Below are 20,991 nucleotides of genomic sequence, written 5' to 3' on the forward strand. Positions count from 1 at the left end.
TGAGGAACTCACCCTTACGCCTATTTTTCAGGTAACGAGAAATGAGTTGAGTAGAAGCTAATGCGTGGAGTCTAGAGTAGTTCTTATGGGTCATGCTCTGATAGATGTAACATCACGCTGACTAGTGTACACCATGGAACGCATATTTTCATCCACTTGATCTGCCACCTCAATTAATGAGGGAGATCAAGTGGTCCACATTTTTCTGATTAATTAATTTTCATTTTATTTGTTTTATTTTCATTAATTCATATTAAATTTAATATTGATCCAAAAAATATGAGAGTTTCACCAAATTTTTTAAAATAAAATCCTCTTTCATTTTCTAAATTAAAATTATTTTTTGGATCATTATTAATATTTTCATAATTTAATTGATTTTGTGAATATTTTTAATTGTTAAAAAATACTTTTAAGCTTCCAAAAATTCTGAATTTTTTTGTCCAAGGTCCTTTAACCTTGTTTGACCTATGATAAAACTCATGGTCATTTCTTTGGTGTTTTGATGAGGTTTTAGGAAATTGACCAACCATAATTTAATTTAATGCATATTTTTATTATTTTTAATTGTTTAAATGCCAAATAAATTATGTAGAGCCATTTTAATTGACTTTGTGAGTTTGACTTGTGTTGTTGGGCCTTGGTCAAGGTTGATTTGACTTTGTTAAGTTAAGATCATTGGATTTAGGGGATTGAGGGAATGTACATTCCATCTCCTAAAATGAATGAATGATCTTAATTTGGTAAAAGTCCTCCTTTGACCAATTTGTGTTGAATCCATTCCCCCTCCCTCTTCATCTCATTCCCCTTCTTTATGCATTCATATCATGAACCTATGATATCTCTATATCCTAAGGCTAGTTGATTGCAAAATCAACACAAGTATGGATGAGATTAGGTCCCCCACTTTGCATATTCTTTTTGTGTGTGGTATGTTTCATGAGCGTAGTCCATTATACTATGTCTCTAACATGCATTAACACCAAAATTCTATTGCCCGACCTCGAATAGTTGTGACTTCTACATAAGTTCAATTACGATTTCTTAACATAGCGCTAAATTTTGACACAAAAGGCATATTATTCTAGTTAGTGAGATTGTAAGTCTCCCCTCTTTCATGGTATTGTGTGGAAACATGGCCTTTTTTCCTTCCTTTGGAAGATGTCTTGGTTCAAGAATCCATGCTTGTGATAAGTGGGTTGAGTGTTCTCCAAAGAATGACTTAAACAAAAGCAAAGCAAAAGCAATACTAACTTCTAATCAACTAACAACTAAAATTTAATTTGAAGTCATTTACTTTTAATGCACTTTAATTTTTAAGCTTTAATTCATTTTCCATTATTCATACCATTCAAATTGTTTACTTTAATGTCATTTTCACTTTGCCCATTTGGACCATATTTTGTGATATATTGTGTTGTGTATATACTTGTTTGTTTGTATGGTCTTTTGACCTTAATGTACATAATAAGAACAAAAAACCCTAAAAAACATCTTGTGTGGACTGTTGGTTTGATCTGAGACTATTGGACTTAGAATTTAGGAAACACTCCTTATGCAAAGGACTTGTACAATGCCAACTTTCATGAAACCAAGTGCTTGTGAAGTGAACATTCATCTGATACAATATTGGAGATCCATTTGAGTTCATCTACAACACTCTTTGAAGTCATCTGATACATGGGCAAATTTTGAAGAAAGATCATGGAGTTGCTAAGCTTGGATGTGGCTCTCTTTATTTGATGCCTTGCTCTTCAACTTTCTATTTTTGTATTGATTATTGCTTGATTCTAAAGTCCAAGGGAAATTTGGGTTTCTATATGGCATTCTTGTCTATTGGATTGCAACCCATTGGTCAGATCTTTTTCAACTCTCAACTTTTAAATTTATGCTTAGGATTAGTCTTTTCATCTCCTCCCCACTTCTTAAATTTAAAAATCTCTCCCCCCTTTTTAAAATCTTCTTTGATTGTATCTTTTTCTAAACTTTGACCATATTGCAAATTAGAAACTTTGGCCTTATGCCATTGCATTTTCAAACTTTTTCTTAATTAAACTTGTAAATGAACTTAACTATACTTGACTTAAAATTTCAAAAGCCAAAAAGAACTAACATTCATTTAAACCATTTTAGGCCTTTTGTGCCTTTGTTAAACTTAAATTTTTGTTAAAAGCAATGCACTCACTTTGAAATTGATACCACGAACTACGAGGTTTTGATCCCTCATTTTTATGTTGGTACGTAGGCACAAGTTCGAAGGTCTTGTCAAACACAAAAATATAATTAATGAATTCTTTTCTCATCCCCCCATTCTATTTATTGCAAACATCATTTGTACAAAAACACATATGCACACAAGAAAGGGCTCCATAGGAGTACGTAGGACACTTTGCTAACACCTTCCCTCTGTGTAACCAACCCCCTTACCTATAATCTCTGACATTTTATTAGTTTTGATTTGAAAACTTCTTATCTTTGGGTTTTGTTCCTACTTTTCCCTTTTCCCTTGGAAACAATAAAAGCGCGGTGGCGACTCTAGTTTTATTGACGTCTAGCTTATCCATAGCTTGATGGTCATGAATTTACCGCTACAGAAATTAAGTGGCGCCTCTGCTGGGGAGTAGTCTCCAGTGGGTTTAGCCTACTTTTTTGTGTGTATATAATTGTGTATTTGATGTATGTATATTTGTTTGTATGATATAATCTGCTTGTTGTGCTTGGTGATCTCTGAGTGGTGAGATAAGTTCTAACCCGAACTTGAGTGCAATTAAGATAAGAGGATGGTATAGTCATGTTCGACTTGTGTGGAATAGTACTTAACAAGTTGGCTTAAGACTCATCTACTTAGTGGAGACCCTTTTGGAGTTATTTATATCACACAAGTTATTTGTTGTTAGGCATTACTATCTCTGATTTGGGGTCCGAGAAGCTGAGGACCGTAGAACTTTTAACCCCTCTTGGCCTATTTAGGACGTAGTGCGGAGACTGTTCAAGTGTAGACTTGATAACAGTTGTTACGCGATACTACACTCAGACGAGTTTCTCTTGAGAATATTATGGGTTGATGAGTCAGTCATCCTAACCTGTAATATTCGATAGATGGAATTAAGACTCTGAGAAATTTTTAGAACATGATCTATAGGTTTTTATCCTTAGTTCACTCCTTTGGGATGGTTCTTACCCAGACTCCATGCTCGTGACTCACAACAAACCCTTGATTCTTGGTTGATCCAATCAAGTCTTGTCAATATCAATGGAACTTGGGTGTTGATAAGGTGAAAACCATAATCCACCAAAATGGATGATTGATCTTGACAATGGCTCGATTCATCCCTTGACCTTTGTTTGTTTGCCTTGTGTGTGATCCCTTATTTGTGATTGTTGCATTCATGCATTCATGCGCATCATAACATTCATCACACGAAAATTTCAAGGAATTGAGGTGTTATTTGCAAATATTTTCAGACCATGGATTGTGGACGAAGGAACACTAAGAAGTACAATTTCAGATGTCCTAACTTGAAAGAGTTAAGGAAACTAGCATATTTTGTATTAGATCCATTGAACTTCAAACAACGCCATGGGAAGCTTCTGTCTATCTTGTCTGCTGATGTGGTTGAAGGACTCTTGAGTGTGTTGGTTCAGTTCTATGACCCTCTCTACCGTTGCTTCACTTTTCCTGATTATGAGCTTGTGCCTACGTTAGAGGAGTATGCCCATCTCTTGGGAATACCTGTTTCTAACAAAGTGCCTTTTAGTGGATTGGAAGAGATTCCCATATCTCATCTTATTGCTGAAGCTCTTCACTTGAAGAAGTCTGAGATAAAGGCTCGTTGGGTGAAGAAAGGAGGATTGTTTAGGTTGACTTCTGAATTCCTCATCAAGGAAGCTACTGCCTTTTCTCAAGCTGGTAGTGTGGATGCTTTTGAAGCTATCTTTTTACTACTCATCTATGGTTTGGCTTTGTTCCCTAACATTGATGGTTTTGTTTATGGTAACGCCATTAGAATTTTCTTGATTGGGAATCCTGTGCCTACTCTACTAGGTGATATGTACTTCTCTTTGCATCTAAGGAATTCTAAAGGTGGTGGAACGATTGTATGTTGTATTCCTCTTTTGTATAAGTGGTTTATTTCGCACTTACCTCAGACGCCTGCTTTTGTGGAGAACAAATAATGTCTATGGTGGTCTCAGAGACTTATGTCTCTCACTAATGATGATATAGTATGGTATGATCCTTCATTAAGCAACTTGGAGATTATTGATTATTGTGGTGAATTCTCTAATGTGCCTCTCATTGGTACACAAGGAGGAATTAACTACAACCCTGCTTTGGCTCGTCGTCAACTTGGGTTCCCCTTGAGAGGCAAACCTAATAACACTTTGTTAGAAGGTCTTTTCTATAAAGAGGGTAAAGATCCCCAACATTTGAAGCAGAAGATTGTGCATGCTTGGCATAATGTGCATAGGAAAGGAAGATCCGAGCTTGGTCTGCGCAATTGTGTAGCTTTGAAAGCTTACACTCTTTGGGTAAAGAAGAGAGCTTTGGAGTTGAAGATGCCTTATGCTTGTGAAAAACCTATGTCTATGGTTGTTGTTGAGTCATTAACTCTCCCTAACCAAGATGTAGAGGAGTTGGAAGGCGCACTCGCCAAGATGAAGGGAGAGAAAGATATGTGGGAAGAGCGTTTCCATGCTTTGAGCCAAAAGCATGAGGAGTTGCAGCTTGAGTCTAAGGACAAAATGCACTTATTGAGCTACTTGAAGACCGAGTAATAAAGAGACAGAGAGGGCAGGAGGTTTCATCTTCCTCTAGTATGCCTCAACCTTCCGTTGCTTGGAAGAAGATTGTTGATCAACTTGTCCTCGAGAAGACTCAGATGAAGGCTTGTTTTGAGACCGAGATCCGACGCATTTGAAGGAAGTACGCGTCTACAACCAGATCTTTTGACATTGTTGTTAGGGATCCTTAGGATAACTAGTCTCCTTTTCTCTTGTATTTTCATTTGGTTTCTGAAATTGTATTCAGTGTAATCCTTCCAATTATATAAATAAAAGAGATTTTTATCGCCATATCAAATTGTTGCAATTATTGTTGAATATATATATATATATATATATATATATATATATATATATATATATATATATATATATATATATATATATATATATATATATATATATTTGCAAATAATATAGTAAGTTCCTTGAAAAACAAAATAATCAAGCATTGGATTTCATGCATCATTTGCATAAGTAGATTTCTCTTTCGCCAGATGTCTCATTGGTGTTTCTTTTGTGCTTCAGCCAAACTGACTCATCGATACAATAACCACGCCAATCACTCAAGAATCATGGAGCATTTAGAGCAAGAAAACAAAGACGTGAATGACGAGATTGCCCGTCTGACTGCCATGATGGAGTAAGTCCTAGCTGCTCAGAACCAGTCTTCTCCAACACCTGCAACTCCTCCTCCTTAGAGGACTATCATTTCAGAGGTGGCTACCTCTACGATTCCTGCAACTGCTGCTCACTTTGCACCCAACATGCCTTCCGGATTCCCGTGGGGAATGCCTCCAAACTTTGTGCCTGAAGGCTTTGCGCCTACATTTGCTTCCATGCCGGCATCTAGCCCGGTCATGTTTGTGCCACCACCTGTTGCGCATACTCTACCCCGTGTAGAAGACACCATATATCATTCTGAGCCATCTGAGGACCCTGATGTGTATGAGAAGATGGACGATATGAAGGACCAATTCCTTGAGCTGCGAAAGGAGTTGAAAACTTTGAGGGGTAAATACCTGTTTGGTAAGAGTGTTGCGGAACTTTGTTTGGTTCCAAATGTGAAGATCCCGGTGAAGTTCAAAGTGCCTGACTTTGAAAAGTACAAGGGGAATACTTGTCCACTCAGTCGTTTGATGATGTACGCCAGAAAGATGTCTACTCAAACCGATAATGATCAGCTGTTGATCCATTATTTTCAAGATAGCTTGACCGGTTCCGCTCTGAGGTGGTACATGGGCTTGGATAGTGCAAGCATCCGCATGTTCAATGATTTGGGAGAAGCATTCGTAAAGCAGTACAAGTATAATGTTAATATGGATCCAGATAAAGACTAGTTGAGGTCGTTGTCTCAGAAGGATAAGGAGACGTTTAAGGAGTATGCGCAAAGATGGAGAGAGCTTGCTGCTCAAATTACTCCTCCTTTGGAAGAAAAGGAGATGACCAAGATTTTTCTCAAGACCCTGAGCTCATTCTATTATGAGTTGATGATTTCCAGTGCCCTTAGTGATTTTACCGAGATGTTAAACATGGGGATGAGGCTCGAAGAAGGTGTTCGAGAAGGACGGTTATCTAGAGAGGAGGTTTCATCCAGCAAGAGGTATGGTAATAATTTCAGTAAGAAGAAAGAGAATGAAGCTAATGCAGTTTCGGTTGGGAGGCAAAGGAAGCCTCAGGTAAGAAGAAGTCAACCACCCCGTCAACATCATCATCAAGTATCATTAGTCATTCCAGTATTTTCAGCTAATCAGTCAACACCAATTCAACAACAACAACGTCAACAACAACCACAACAACGAACAAACACCTACAACAACAACAATACCAACAATCATCAGCAATCAAACTTTGAGAGGAAGAAGGTCTCTTTTGACCCTATTCCTATGACATATGCAGAATTATATCCCTTTTTGGTTCTCAAGAACCTGTTGCAACCAAGAAATCCTCCACAAGTCCCCGAACCACTTCCATGGTGGTACAAACCGGAACTCCGTTGTGCTTTTCATCAAGGAGCTCCCAGTCACGATATAGAGAATTGCTACCCCCTCAAGTATGAAGTCCAGAAGTTGGTAAAAAGTGGAATGGTATCCTTTGAGGACCGTGCGCCGAACGTAAAAGCTAGCTGTAGTACCCCAAAATTTGCCCTCGCCTTTTCACTTTTCATCTGACCCATGACTTAAGATTCATCTATATTCATTCATGCGTCATTCATATGCATAATGCCTTCATGTTAATACAAGCATCTAAAGATTCAAAACTGGTGATTGATTGAAACCATAATTTAATATGAACGGTTGATTGAGGTCATTGATTGACTTTTTGGTCAACTAGTTGACCAAAGTCAACCATCCGTTCCCAAATCCATATCGTCTCGACTTTGATAATATTGGTCATTTTCCATGCCCTTTCGACTCACATCATTGTTATATCCATCATGGTGTTATGTTAATACCATGTTGATTTTAATCTCAAAATTGATTCTAATTTTGAATTAATTTTAATTGATTCTAATTGGATTTTGGATTTTTTTAAAGTTGATTTTGATTCCAAGTTGATTTTAATCCTTCTTTTATTTTGTTTTAGGATTTTAATTGTATTTAAACATCCAAAACCATTTACCATTTAATCACTAATAAACTAACAGTGCGCACATGTGTTTTTCTTAGATTCTTAGGGAAAAGCAAGGTGGTATAAATCCATTTCTGCCAGTAGAGGCCACTAAAAAAGGGATAACCATGTTTTCTATTTTAGAAGTAATATTTTATATATAAAAAAAGTAAAGATAATATGAAATATATTATGCACGTTGCTTACAAATATTTGTGATAGCATTTTATGCAGTGCACGTGGATTAAGATCCTTCCATTAATATAGTTTTCTTTGTGACATATATTCAGTACTTATATAAAATCATAATAGTGAAACAGTAGAAATTTATGTAACAAACTGGATTCAATAGCATGTCTTTATTTATCTTAGTTTTTCATGCGCTCATTGTCAAGATTTGTCATACTTCGGTAAAGTTTATTTAGACAACCAATTGTAACTTATCCCACATTAGGCTCATCTTCCATAGCAAATGCATCGCAAGTTCAGCAGTGTAATCATGGGCAAGACCAACTTCAAGTCACTGTTCCTCCTACCGATTTGTGGCTACTCAAAGTTGGCATGTACAAAATTCAAGCACATAGCTTTATCTCCGTACCAACTACAAGCTAATGCCATATCAAATGTATCATAGCATGCAATATGGATATATGCATCATAGCCAAAACAACCTCATCCAATTGAATCAGAAGCTGCCGTCAGTTCTTCTCATGACCCTCACATTGCCATGGCAGAATCCGCTTTGCTTACTTCCGGTGCACTACCTGTTACAAGCTCTTCAATAGCTATCATGTAACGGCGGGTATTCCCGCAACAAAGAAGTCCTATGATCCTGCGGCACGATAACAGTCAATGAGCTTAATAAATAAGATTATTTCAACTAATAAACTCAAGCCATACCAACATATACAGTGCCATCAAAACAATTATATAATATCCAGAGTCAAATTCCATAACAGACTTTCCATGTGATTCTTCAAATACTAAATTTGGTTGATAATTAAAAATTAACCTGAATCAAACTCTTTGCTTCAACAAAGCTGGAATACCCTGCACTAACCATCCCGCTGCTCGCAGCTTCCAGGCGAATTCCAACAAAGCCTGTTACCTACCTTGGCCGAGCGACATGGTCGTCGAACAATTGATAACCGCCAACTCGCAGCAAAACCTGCATCTGCAGGTTATAAGGAACCATACACCATAACTCTATGACTAATGATGCTTGTGGGAACAAAACCTGTCGTAAGTTCAGCGAGAATTACGGTCATCCGCCAAGAAGCAAAGCAGTAAGCACATCAACAAAACATTTTCACTGCACTTACCATTTTAACCAGATCCACCTGCAATAACACCATAACAACAAATGTCACCATACGTCTCGCAGACAACACATCACAAAAATCCTGCATTAAACATTCACAAAAAATAACAGACCAGTGAGCACAATCTCATGGCAAGACAAATCATTTCACAGCAAAAGAATCAAAATAAGCATTGGAACGGACCACCTGACATACCTGCAGAACCATTCATGTACAAGAAAAGTGAGCAAATAAAACAAGCAGCTTGCATTTATGCACAGGCCAAACCAGGTGACATGAAGGGCATGCCATTTCTGCAGGATGCGCCACCATTCTGTAATATGCCAATGGACCTGCACTCAAGATAGTCTACCTGCAAATGTCACGCAAACTGCCTCAAATTCGGTACTGAGCCAAACAAACATCCTGCTGCAACAAACCAGTTGGAAAATCATTCAACACCCGTTCCTGCATTGCAATGTGGACCAAAGCATGATCGAAGAAATTCACTACAAAGTTCAGCAATCCACATGCCAAATTAAACCTTGCAACTCCAAGTTAACCTAACCTTATTATGATACCAAACAAGCTCATGACAGTAGAAAATGCGCAGCGGTGCTATAACAAGTGCGTGGAATCGAGTAAGGTTGTTCGTTTGGGTCAGAGAGTGACGGTTGAAGTTGCTGAAGGTTTATAGAAAGCTCGGGAAATGGCAAAGTGATGCTGAACTATTGAAGGAGAGGACTTTTGATACAGGTGGTTATGCTTTATAACTACTTACAAAGGTGTTGTCAAAAGGCTTATACTCAGAAGTATTGCTCCAAGTGAAGGCCGATACTCTCTATCTGCTACAAAGAAAACAGCTTCCGCCAATGACAAGTGTGGGATTGATAATGTTGAAGAGACATTGTCATACAAGAACTTCTATACCACAGAAAAACAGGAAATGAGAATGGCAAGCAGGAAGCGTCCCAAGCGACAGCTATGCGAAACCGAACACCCTGCAAAATCATAAGCTTGAAATTTCAGAACATAACAAAAACTCTTTTGAAAAACGATTCAAATCACCCCTTCTAACTCACTTCACCACAGATTCGATCCACATCCGAACGGAACCGCTCAGCAACTTGGTAATAGAAGAATACAGAAGGTTAAGAACCACTGCCAAGAGACGCACAACTGAATCCCTCACCAACCAGCTGAACAACACTTCATAACTAACTCCTCCACCTAAATAGAACTAAAAAAAACCCAAACCCTACCTCACAATAATCCTCTCCAACTGACATAGAAAAGAATTAACTGAAACTTAAACCAACCCTACAATTGTCAAAAGAAAATCCCAACTAACTGAGTGAGAATAAAATAACCAACTGAGTTTGTGATTAACTCAGTGAGTTGAGTCCAACTAACTCCTAACCATGTTTAACTAATTCCGTACCTAAATCCGAAGCTAGCAAATTCCGAACCTCAACTCTATTTAAGGGATGGATCACTCACATTTTGGATCCCCTGCAATTTTGCTCGAACCTGCATTCTCTCTCTTGCAATCTCTTCCCTCACCAGAGCTCTATTTCTCTTTCAAAGAAGCCATTGAAGCTTAGCATCAAAGCTTCAATTTTCACCCCTCACGAATTCAGAAGAAGAAGAAAGAAGAAGAAATTGTAGAAAACACGCAAAGAAAGTCACCTGTGAACGGCATCGACGACACCGGAGCCTCGGCGTCGCTTCATTCTGGTAAGTTGCTTCAGTTTATGGTAACTCATGTTCAAGGCGTCATGATTTCATTCCATTACTTGTGCCAATTTCTAGCCTCATTTCCATGTTGTTCTTGATATCGGTTGAAGTCCTTGGCCTTGAGTCCATTCTGTTGACTTGAAGGGAGTGGAATTAGGGCTCGAATTTTCAAACTACAGTTCCTCCGAAATGTTAATGATTCCGTGATCTTTCATTTTTGTTGGAATTCTTCAATCCCTTCCGGCTTTGTTCTTCCCCAATCTTCTGCGTCAACCTTCTTTCTAATCTTCTTCATTCGGTCACTCTTGAGAATTCCTTCTTTCAATCTTCGGAATGGGGAATTCATGATTCAACTTCAATCTTCTGAAACTCTAAAGTTTGACTCCTCAGTTTTACTCTTGAAAACTCCATTCTTCGAGGTTCCGATCCCCAAATCCGTTCTTCATTCTGCTTCATCTTTTTGAGCTCTGCAAGAATAGAAGAAATCGATCATGTTTTTAACTCACTCAACAAAGAAGGCGGTTCGTGAAGATTCAGAAGAATCGAGAGCGATCTTTACCTGTTGATTTGGTGAGTGTGCCTTCGTAAATTTGTTCATCCGGTAAATTTCTCCCTTCGTTTCGATTCCGGCAACGAGATCATGGCTTCGTTCTTGCTCTTGTGTTCGTATGAGATCCAAAGATAAGGTACGCGAACTAGATTACAGCGAGACTCCGTTTTTGATGAACGATTTCGACGATGTGGTGGTGCGGGATCGCGTTCCGGCGAGGCGCATCTCATTTCATTCATGGCGTTTGTTGGGAAGCTCGAAGCTGTTCTTGGATCGCTTCTCGGAGAGATTGGATCGAATCCCTTTTTCTAAGTGGGTTTGGACTTTTGGCCCAAACCAACAAACCTGAACTATATCCACACCCCATACTACAATGGGCCTGCATCCCCATCCGCGGGCCTGCATAGAGTGGCCCTGAGGCCCACTCATTCTTGGGTTTGTTTTTTTAGAATTATTCTTTAATCTTGACTAATTTTAGATTAGCCTGAGTAGTTAGATTTAGAAATTAATTAGACCCTTTTTAGAATAACTAACATAATGTTTAGAAACATTAATCTTTAGTTTAATTAGGTTTTAAGATTGCTTAGGATTTAATTTTAGACTTTAATTGAGTTTTACTTAGTTAGAAGTCTAATATCAATATTCTTGTAGTTGATCATTTTGCCCTTTTTGGGTGTATTTTGGTTTTTTGATCATGAATACACACTCCTTTAGGAATAGAATTTAACATAGAATTTTAATTATGATTTTAATCAATATTTTGACATGCTCCCTTAGGATTTCTAATCTAACTTAGAATATTCAATCAATTTCTAATGCATGACCCCTTAGAATAGCTTCTAACAATTACTAATTTTAATTAGATCCAAAATTAGTTCCCTTCAAAACTAAAACCAAATTCCCGATTAAATTGACCAAAAACAATTTTGATTAATTAAATCCTTTGAACTTATATAATCCCACAGTCTAAATTGAGTGACCCAAAGACCCTTGGTCACTTAACAAGACTTTTCTTCCAAGCTGTGGAGTTCAAGGCATCAAGACAAGATCTTCAAGCAAGGCATCCTCAGTCACACCAAGCAGCGGATTATACAAGATAAATTAAAGGTCAACACTTGGTAAATACGATTCCAATTGTACGAAACAAGCCTTAAGTAATGAGGAATGATGAGAGGGAGTTGCTCCTACCCTTGTCTATAGTGACTTTGCGTATGAGGTGTATGCCCCAAATATTAAAAACGTTCACCCTTGTTCATAAACTTTAGTATAATACGAACCGATTAAACTACCAAGTCTTCTTCATACAAGTTCAACATCTACACAAGGATCAACAACAAAGATTCTACACCAGCAACTTGTCAGTCAAGAGAAGTATCATGCGCTTCAAGTCTTAAGTAATAAGGAATGATGAGAGGGAGGCTCTCCTACCCTTGTCTAGAGCGACTTTGTATATGGGGCGTATGCCCCAAATATTCAAAGCGTTTGTCCTTATTCATAGACTTTAGTGTGATTCCTATCAATCGACTGTCAAGTCTCTTATCACTTCACTCTCTTACTTCATTCATCATTCTATTCAATTTAATTCAATCATTTATTTCTTTTGCCTAGTGGGATGAACTACAAAAGCTCTGATTTCCTCATTTCACAATGAGGGTACGTAGGCAGGAGAACCCAGTTTCTTCGCGAGCTATCTTATTTATCAACCTGTCTTATTTATCAATCTACCTAATCTATTGCTACTCCATTCATGCAATCTAAACCATCCTTTTGAGATCAATCATACTTCTCCTTGGACTCCTTGTCCAATCCTTTTAGGACGTCCTAATGACAGTCCATCTCTTCAATCGAGAGTTGTTTGGGCAAACAACCCCAAACACTTAATTCAGTCTTTCTTTTTTGCTTTACCTTATAGTGGCGCTTTGCTAGTCCACGTATTGGTGAATGCCTACCTTGCTCTTCGATTGAGAGTATATCCTTATCTTGGATCCAAGATACTATCCTGATATGATCTCGAATCGCCAATTCCCCAGCAAGTGACACACAACTCCTTGCACTCCAATACTAAAATCGTTCCTTGACTTGGTGTTTGTCTTGTGAGACCTTGTTGCTTAGACAAACATCTCTCTTTCTATTCTTATAGTTCTGAACTACGATTGCTCTGACTTTCTCATTGCACAATGAGAATACGTAGGCACGAGGATGCGAATCCTTGGCGAGCATACTTCTAATTATTCCTCCTCCGCCTTAGGACATCATTCATATCTTTCACTATCCGTTATCTACCTCTGGTCATAAATCGTTCACCCAGTGACATACTGTCTCTTTAACACCGAAATACGCTTTCTTTGGGATTCCATATACACCTTTTTAGGACACCTGATGTAGTCCGCCTTCCTACCTAGAGTTGTTTGGGCAAACAACCCCAAACATTTAATTCCTTCCTTTTTTAGCCAAAACCCTACCGTGGCGGCCTGCTAGTCCACATATTGGTTAACGTTGTTTCCCTCTATGGTAGAGATCTCACTTCTCTTATGGATTCCAATACACTTTCACCTTTCAATTTCAAACATTATTTCTTCAATCACTCATCACCAGATACTCTATTTTAGATACTCTATTATGTGACTTTGGTCAGTTCACTCCATTCATTTCCGTGATACCTTCATATTCTACCTTCTTTCATTCCATGTGATATACCTATTATTTGAGCCAAATACATTATACCTTTGTGCTCCATCTTGTACCCTTTTTGTGAACCAAGAGTCGACTTGTTTGTCTTGTGAGTCCATGTTGCTTAGACAAACATCTTCTTACTTACTTTGCAGTCGTGCTTAGGCAACCCTTTCTTTTTGGTTATTCCAATATAGTGATACAAGTGTTATACGCCTTGACTTGTTGGTTCACACCAGTTATACTCTTGGGTTCACATTTTCACCCTTGTTGGAGTTCAAACAACACTATTCTTTGGCTCAAATCATACCTTCTATCACACTCATTTCCACCTCCTGCCTCTAGTTCCTTGAACTACGAAGCTCTGAATTCCTCATTGCACTATGAGGATATGTAGGCATGAGGGCCCCAATCCTCACCGAGAACTTTATCTATTTCCCTTCCTTTCCCTTCATTCTTTTGCGAGTAATCTTTAGATAACACCTATTCGAGCGAGAACAATCAAAACGGTTCCCATAGAGTACCATGGATGTTTGTGGTGCTAATACCTTCCCCTTGCATAACCGACTTCCTTACCCAGTATATCTCTTTCCCCCGGGTTTTATCGATGTTTTCCCTTCCCTCTAGGGATAAATAAAGTTCGATGGCGACTCTGTTGTATTTTCGAGCGTGCGATACGTTCGGGTATATTTTCGCTAGCTTCACTAACCCACTTCCCGCCCATGGAAATTCATTTGTTAATATGGTGGACGGTTGTCCCCGAGATTTCAAAATATACGATGTGCGCTTCATAAGAAGGTCCTTGGTGAGGATGCACAAGGATATTTGCTTGGTTAGTGATTGTGAGCACGACCATGATGGTTGTGTAATCTGCAGTGTCAATCCTAGGGGTTGTGTGATTGTGAAGAGGGACATCCAGTGGTTGATGGATGAAGGCATGATTCAAATCTTCCAATCCCGTCATTTAGGTGACGATGTGAATGTCATAGTCCCTGTTTTCAAGACTCCCGAGAGAGTGGTTATTCAGTATGATAGCAGCAACAATAACAACATCAACAATAGATCGATATACCCGTTGGTTATACGGTTAGCGAGCCCGGTCCCGTATGCATCCGAAAAAGTTGATCCGTATCAATATAATGCTACCATGTTAGAGAATGGTCAAGAGGTTCATTTGCCTACGACCAGTGGTCGTGTGTATGGGCCGGTGTTCCCAAAGAATATGGAGGATTTGTTTGTCAATAAGAAGGTTGATGCACCTGTGGTAGAGTCTGTTAGTGCTCCAAGGTGTCAGTCTGGTGAATCCAGCGGCTTGAAGCCTAATGATGATGATGAGGTGCTCAGATTGATCAAGAAGAGTGAATTCGACGTGGTGGAGCAACTGCTCCAAACTCCCTCCAAGATCTCAGTATTGTCTTTATTGATAAACTCATAAGCACATAGAGAAGTACTGCAGAAAGTTCTAGAGCAAGCTTACGTGGAACATGATGTTACGGTGGATCAATTCGATCATATTGTGGCTAATATCACTTCCTGCAACAACCTCAGTTTCTGTGATGAAGAACTCCCTGAGGAGGGTAGAAATCATAACTTGGCCTTACACATTTTAATGAATTGTAAGGAGGATGCTCTGTCGAATGTGTTGGTCGACACCGGTTCTTCATTGAATGTTCTTCCTAAATCAACTCTTTCCAGATTGTCATATCAAGGAGCTCCAATGAGATATAGTGGCGTGATCATCAAGGCATTTGATGGTTCTCGCAAGACCGTGATTGGTAAGGTGAACCTTCATGTGAAGATAGGTCTGAGTGACTTCCAAATTACTTTTCAAGTAATGGATATCCACCCGGCCTATAGCTGTTTGTTCGGAAGGCCATAGATTCATGAGGCAGGAGCCGTCACTTCAACGTTGCATCAGAAGCTCAAGTTTGTCAATAATGGGAAGCTTGTTATTGTTGGCGGGGAGAAGGCGTTGTTGGTTAGTCACCTGCCATCTTTCTCTTATGTAGAAGCTGAGGTTGAGGTTGGAACTCCGTTCCAAGCCTTATCTATTGCTGAAGAAAAGAGAGTTAGGGCACCCATGTCCTCATTCAAAGATGCAAAGAAGATTGGTGAAGATGGTCGGTCTGATCAGTGGGGACAAATGGTAGTGGTCTCCGACAACAAGAGCAGATCCAGTTTGGGATTCCAACGAGTTTCATCCAAGGTTAGATCTGAAGATGTGCAACTCAGTATTCGTAGCGGAGGGTTCATTCATGGTAATGAACAACACTTAGCTGCTGTTGTAGAGGATGATGAAGAGGAAGATTACACCAATTTTGTGACGCATGGAAAGGCTTGCAACAATTGGATTATTGTTGATATTCCTGTTATTATGCATCGATCTAAGTAATTGCTTTTATTTGTTTTTGAAAATCCTTCTCCTATGCCTAAGGGAGAAGTGAACATTGTTTGGGCATTTCAAATTGATCATTAATAAAATATAATTCTATTCATCCACATCTATGATGTTTTATTTTTACTTTTTTGCTTTATTCTGAAAAATGGTAATCACAAGAAACATAAATAAATAATATAATTGTCCATCTGCATAATATTTGGTCACAATTCACTTAAAATCAAAATATCAAATCATTATGCAGATTGATTTCTAAACCCATTGAATACAATGATCTTTCTCCTTCTCCAAATTTTGAATTCCCTGTGCTTGAGACTAAGGAAGAGAGTGATGAAGAAGTAAGTGATGAATTGTCTCATCTTCTTGAGCATGAAGGAAAAGCCATTCAGCCATTCGAAGAGCAGATTGAGTTAGTCAACTTGGGTTTCGAGGATGATGTAAAGGAAGTCAAGATTGGGTCTCGTCTGTGTCTAGACGTTAAGAAGGGGTTGATTGATCTTCTCCGAGAGTATTCAAATGTGTTTGCTTGGTCCTATCAAGACATGTCTAGTTTGGATTCTGAGATTGTGGAGCATAGATTGCCGTTGAAGCCAGAATACCCGCCAATCAAGCAGAAGTTGAGGAGAACTCGTCCTGATATGGCAGTGAAGATCAAAGAAGAAGTGCAAAAGTAGATTGATGTCGGTTTCCTTGTGACCACTGAGTATCCGCAATGGCTGGCCAATATTGTGCTTGTGCCAAAGAAAGATGGAAAATCCGTATGTGCGTTGATTATAGAGATTTGAATAAAGCCAGTTCAAAAGATGATTTCCCTCTGCCACACATTGATATGTTGGTAGATAATACAACTAAATTCAAAGTCTTTTCATTTATGGACGGATTTTCCGGATATAATCAGATCAAGATGGCACCCGAAGATATGGAGAAGACCACATTCATTACACCCTGGGGAACATTTTGTTATAGAGTGCTGCCTTTCGGTTTAAAGAATGCTGGTGCAACTTACCAAAGAGCAATGACCACTCTTTTTCATGATATGATGCATAAAGAGATTAAAGTCTATGTTGATGACATGATTGTTAAATCTATTAGTGAAGAGGAACATGTTGAGCATTTGTTGAAGCTATTCTAGCGTTTGAGGAAGTATAAACTCCGCTTGAATCCCAATAAGTGTACATTTGGTGTTCGTTCTGGTAAGTTGTTGGCCTTTGTTGTCAGTGAGAAGGGTATTGAAGTTGATCATACCAAGGTCAAAGCAATACAAGAAATGCTTGCGCCAAAAACTGAGAAGTAAGTCCGAGGTTTTCTCGGCCGCTTGAATTATATCTCAAGATTCATTTTGCACATGACTGCCACATGTGCGCCTATATTCAAGCTTCTTCGGAAAGATCAATCTTGTGATTGCACCGAGGATTTCCAGAAAACTTTTAACACTATCAAAGAATATTTGCTTGAACCTCTCATTCTGTCTCCGCCTGTGTAAGGAAGACCGTTGATCATATATCTGACTGTGCTTGATGAAAGTATGGGATGTGTTCTAGGTCAGCAAGATGAGACTGGAAAGAAAGAATATGTTATTTACTACCTCAGTAAGAAATTCACCGATTGCGAGATTAAGTATTCTATGCTTGAAAAGACTTGTTACGCATTGGCTTGGGCTGCTAAGCGTCTGCGTCAGTATATGTTGAATCATACCACTTGGTTGATATCCAAAATGGATCCAATCAAGTACATTTTTGAGAATCCTGCTTTTACTGGGAGAATTGCCCATTGGCAGATGTTGTTATCAGAGTATGATATTGAATACCGATATCAGAAAGCAATTAAAGGTAGTGTCTTGGCTGACCATTTGGCTCACCAACCAATTGAAGACTACCCGTCAGTGCAGTATGACTTTCCTGACGAAGAGATCTTGTACTTGAAAATGAAAGATTATGATGAACCATTGCTTAAGGAAGGGCCAGAACCTGGTTCCCGTTGGGGCATGGTATTTGATGGAGCTGTTAATCAGTACGGTAATGGCATTCGGGGCAATGATTATTACTTCTCAAGACACACATTTTCCGTTTACAACTAGATTTACTTTCCAGTGTACAAATAATATGGTAGAATATGAAGCTTGCATTATGGGGCTTGAAGAGGCCATCGATCTCAGAATCAAACATTTAGATGTCTATGAAGATTCAACTTTGGTTGTGAATCAAATCAAAGGTGAATGGGAGACTAATCAACCCAGTTTGATACCATATAGAGATTATGCGAGGAGGATTTCAACTTTCTTTACAAAGGTTGAGTTTCATCATATCCCTCGAGATGAGAACCGGATGGAAGATGCTCTTGCAACGTTGGCTTCAATGATTGTAGTGAAGTATTGGAATGAAGTTCCTAATTTTACTGTGATGCATCTTGATAGGCCAGCTCATGTGTTTGCTGTTGAAGAGATCAAAGATGAAAAACCATGGTATTATGATATCAAGTGTTTCCTCCAAAATCAGATTTACCCGTCTGGGGCATCTTTGAAAGATAAGAAGACATTGAGAAGATTAGCTAGAAATTTCTACCTGAATGGTGATGTATTGTACAAGAGAAATTCCGATATGGTTTTGCTCAGATGTTTGGATAGATACGAAGCAGACCTATTGATGAATAAAGTCCATGAAGGTTCCTTTGGTACTCATTCCAATGGAAATGCAATGGCAAAGAAGATGTTGCGAGCAAGTTATTATTGGTTGATAATGGAATCTGACTGTTGCAAGTTTGTGAAGAAATGCCACAAGTGTCAAATATATGCAGATAAGATTCATGTTCCTCCGACACTATTGAATATCATTTCCTCTCCATGGCCCTTCTCCATGTGGGGAATTGATATGATTGAGCCCAAAGCTCCGAACGGACGTCGTTTCATTTTAGTGGCAATTGACTACTTCACAAAATGGGTTGAGGTGGCATCGTATGTGAATGTAACCAAGTAAGTTGTTGTGAGGTTTATCAAAAATCAGATTATATACCGTTATAGTGTGCCAAGTAAGATCATTACTGATAATGGATCGAACTTGAACAATAATATGGTGGAAGCGCTTTGCAAAGACTTCAAGATTGCACAACATAATTCTTCTCCCTATAGACCTAAGATGAACGGGGTTGTTGAAGTTGCAAACAAGAACATCAAGAAGATTATTCAGAAGATGGTTGTAACATATAAGGATTGGCATGAGATGCTCCCATTTGTTTTGCACGGGTATCGTACATCCATCTGCACTTCAACATGGGCAACCCCTTTCTCACTTGTTTATGGTATGGAAGTTGTGCTCCCAGTAGAGGTTGAGATCCCATCACTGTGTGTGCTAATGGAAGCCAAGTTGACTGAGGTTGAATAGTGTCAAACCAGGTTTGACTAGTTGAATTTAATTGAAGAGAAGAGGTTGAATTTCATGTGTCATGGTCAGTTATACCAGCAGAGAATGAAGAAAGCTTTTGACAAGAAGGTCAGACCTCGTGTGTTTAGAGAAGGTGACCTTGTGCTCAAGAAAATTCTATCTTTCAAACCAGATTCTAGGGGCAAATGGACTCCTAATTATGGAGGCTCATATGTTGTTAAGAGAGCCTTTTCAGGCGGAGCTTTGATCCTTACAACTATGGATGGTGAAGAGTTCACTCGTCCTGTGAACGCAAATGCAGTCAAGAAATACTTCGCCTAAAAAAGAAAAGAACAACTCGCTAAGTTGAAAACCCGGAAGGGCGACTTAGGCAAAAATGAGCGTCTCGGTGGATTGAAAACCTGAAGGGACGATCCAGGAAAAAATTAAAGACATAAAACAGAAAGAATTCTCCAGATAAATTAAGTACCCCACCTTGGGGAAATTTATGCAAAAAATTAGGGATTATGGCAAGTAACTGCATCCTGCTGATCTTCAGATTTGAAGACGTTCTTGAGCACAACGGTCGGTTTTGATTCATCATCCCCATTAGAGTTGCCAAGAGCACAATGGATATCAAGAGTTAGTAGAAGGATTAGTGATCATTGTATTCAATGTAACCCTTTTCCATGAAAATTACCATTTTCAACTTTGTAAAGATCTTTGGAGTCTTGTCATTTATAGACTACCATTCCATTAAATAAAGTTGAGCTTTTATCCAATTGTTTCTACTCTTATTTAATTCAGCCAAGTAGTTTTAAATTTTATTATGATCATTTTGAAAATTAAAATTTTAATCAAAATCATGTTTTCTTAAACATATAAAAGCATTAATTTTAAGCAATCGATTTCATTTAAAATGAATATCAACAGTGGTTCGAAAGCAGTAAGCCCTAAATGTGGAGCATTATTGGTTCTCCCCAAAGCAGTAGGTGTGATTCCTCTTTCATCCCCGAAAGCATATTCGGCGCCCGGTGTTTGTTGATTTCTCCAGACGGTTAATTCACCGTTATCCCCGGCTGAGTTGGTGATTATTCCCCAGCCGAGTTTATGATTGTTCCCCAGCTTGTACAAACATTTGTTGCGGCAGTTTGCATGATTTCGGTAGAACTTTGGTCTCCCCACCAGTCGCCATCAGATTCTCTCCCAATCAGAGTTTCCTCCTGGTCTATAAGCAGCTATCTGTGTTTATCCCCTGCAGGGTTGTCTCCCATTTGATATAGTGTTGACCTAAAATTCCCCACAGAATTGATAACCATTTCCTCAGCAGATTTCCTCCTTCCCCAACTAGGGTTGAGCCTTTTGGGATGTTTATCTCTTTTCTCCAGCAGTTGTTTCCCTCTTCTGTGGATTGGCCGAGAATTGTATTGATGATTCAAACCTGTGACATCTCTGTATCCTTGGTGATCGTTTTGTCAGCATAATCATCATATATACATATACACATTCATATAACTTCATTTTTGCATTTGTTAATTCATTTTCGTGATTTTTATTCTCTGTTATGGTGGTACTTTATCCCCATCC

The 20,991-nt window shown here is 38.7% G+C and overlaps 1 long non-coding RNA gene across 8 annotated transcripts; it reads right to left on the reverse strand.

The window, feature by feature from the left end:
• Nucleotides 1–7,732: 7,732 nt before the first annotated feature.
• On the reverse strand, nt 7,733–11,294 carry LOC127127995 (uncharacterized). 8 transcript variants are annotated; one of them, XR_007805601.1, is made up of 6 exons: nt 10,990–11,293; nt 10,383–10,897; nt 9,262–9,694; nt 8,910–9,161; nt 8,405–8,795; nt 7,733–8,224 (listed from the first exon to the last, which is right to left on the reverse strand). It is a non-coding gene; the product is annotated as an uncharacterized LOC127127995 (long non-coding RNA). The 8 variants fall into 8 exon arrangements; XR_007805604.1 differs by having other exon boundaries at nt 8,405–8,560; nt 8,715–8,795; nt 8,910–9,694; XR_007805603.1 differs by having other exon boundaries at nt 8,405–8,560; nt 8,630–8,795; nt 8,910–9,694.
• Between the last annotated feature and the right edge of the window lie 9,697 nt (nt 11,295–20,991).

This window comes from Lathyrus oleraceus, chromosome 3, assembly GCF_024323335.1.
Source record: "Lathyrus oleraceus cultivar Zhongwan6 chromosome 3, CAAS_Psat_ZW6_1.0, whole genome shotgun sequence".
Taxonomy (NCBI): domain Eukaryota; kingdom Viridiplantae; phylum Streptophyta; class Magnoliopsida; order Fabales; family Fabaceae; genus Lathyrus; species Lathyrus oleraceus.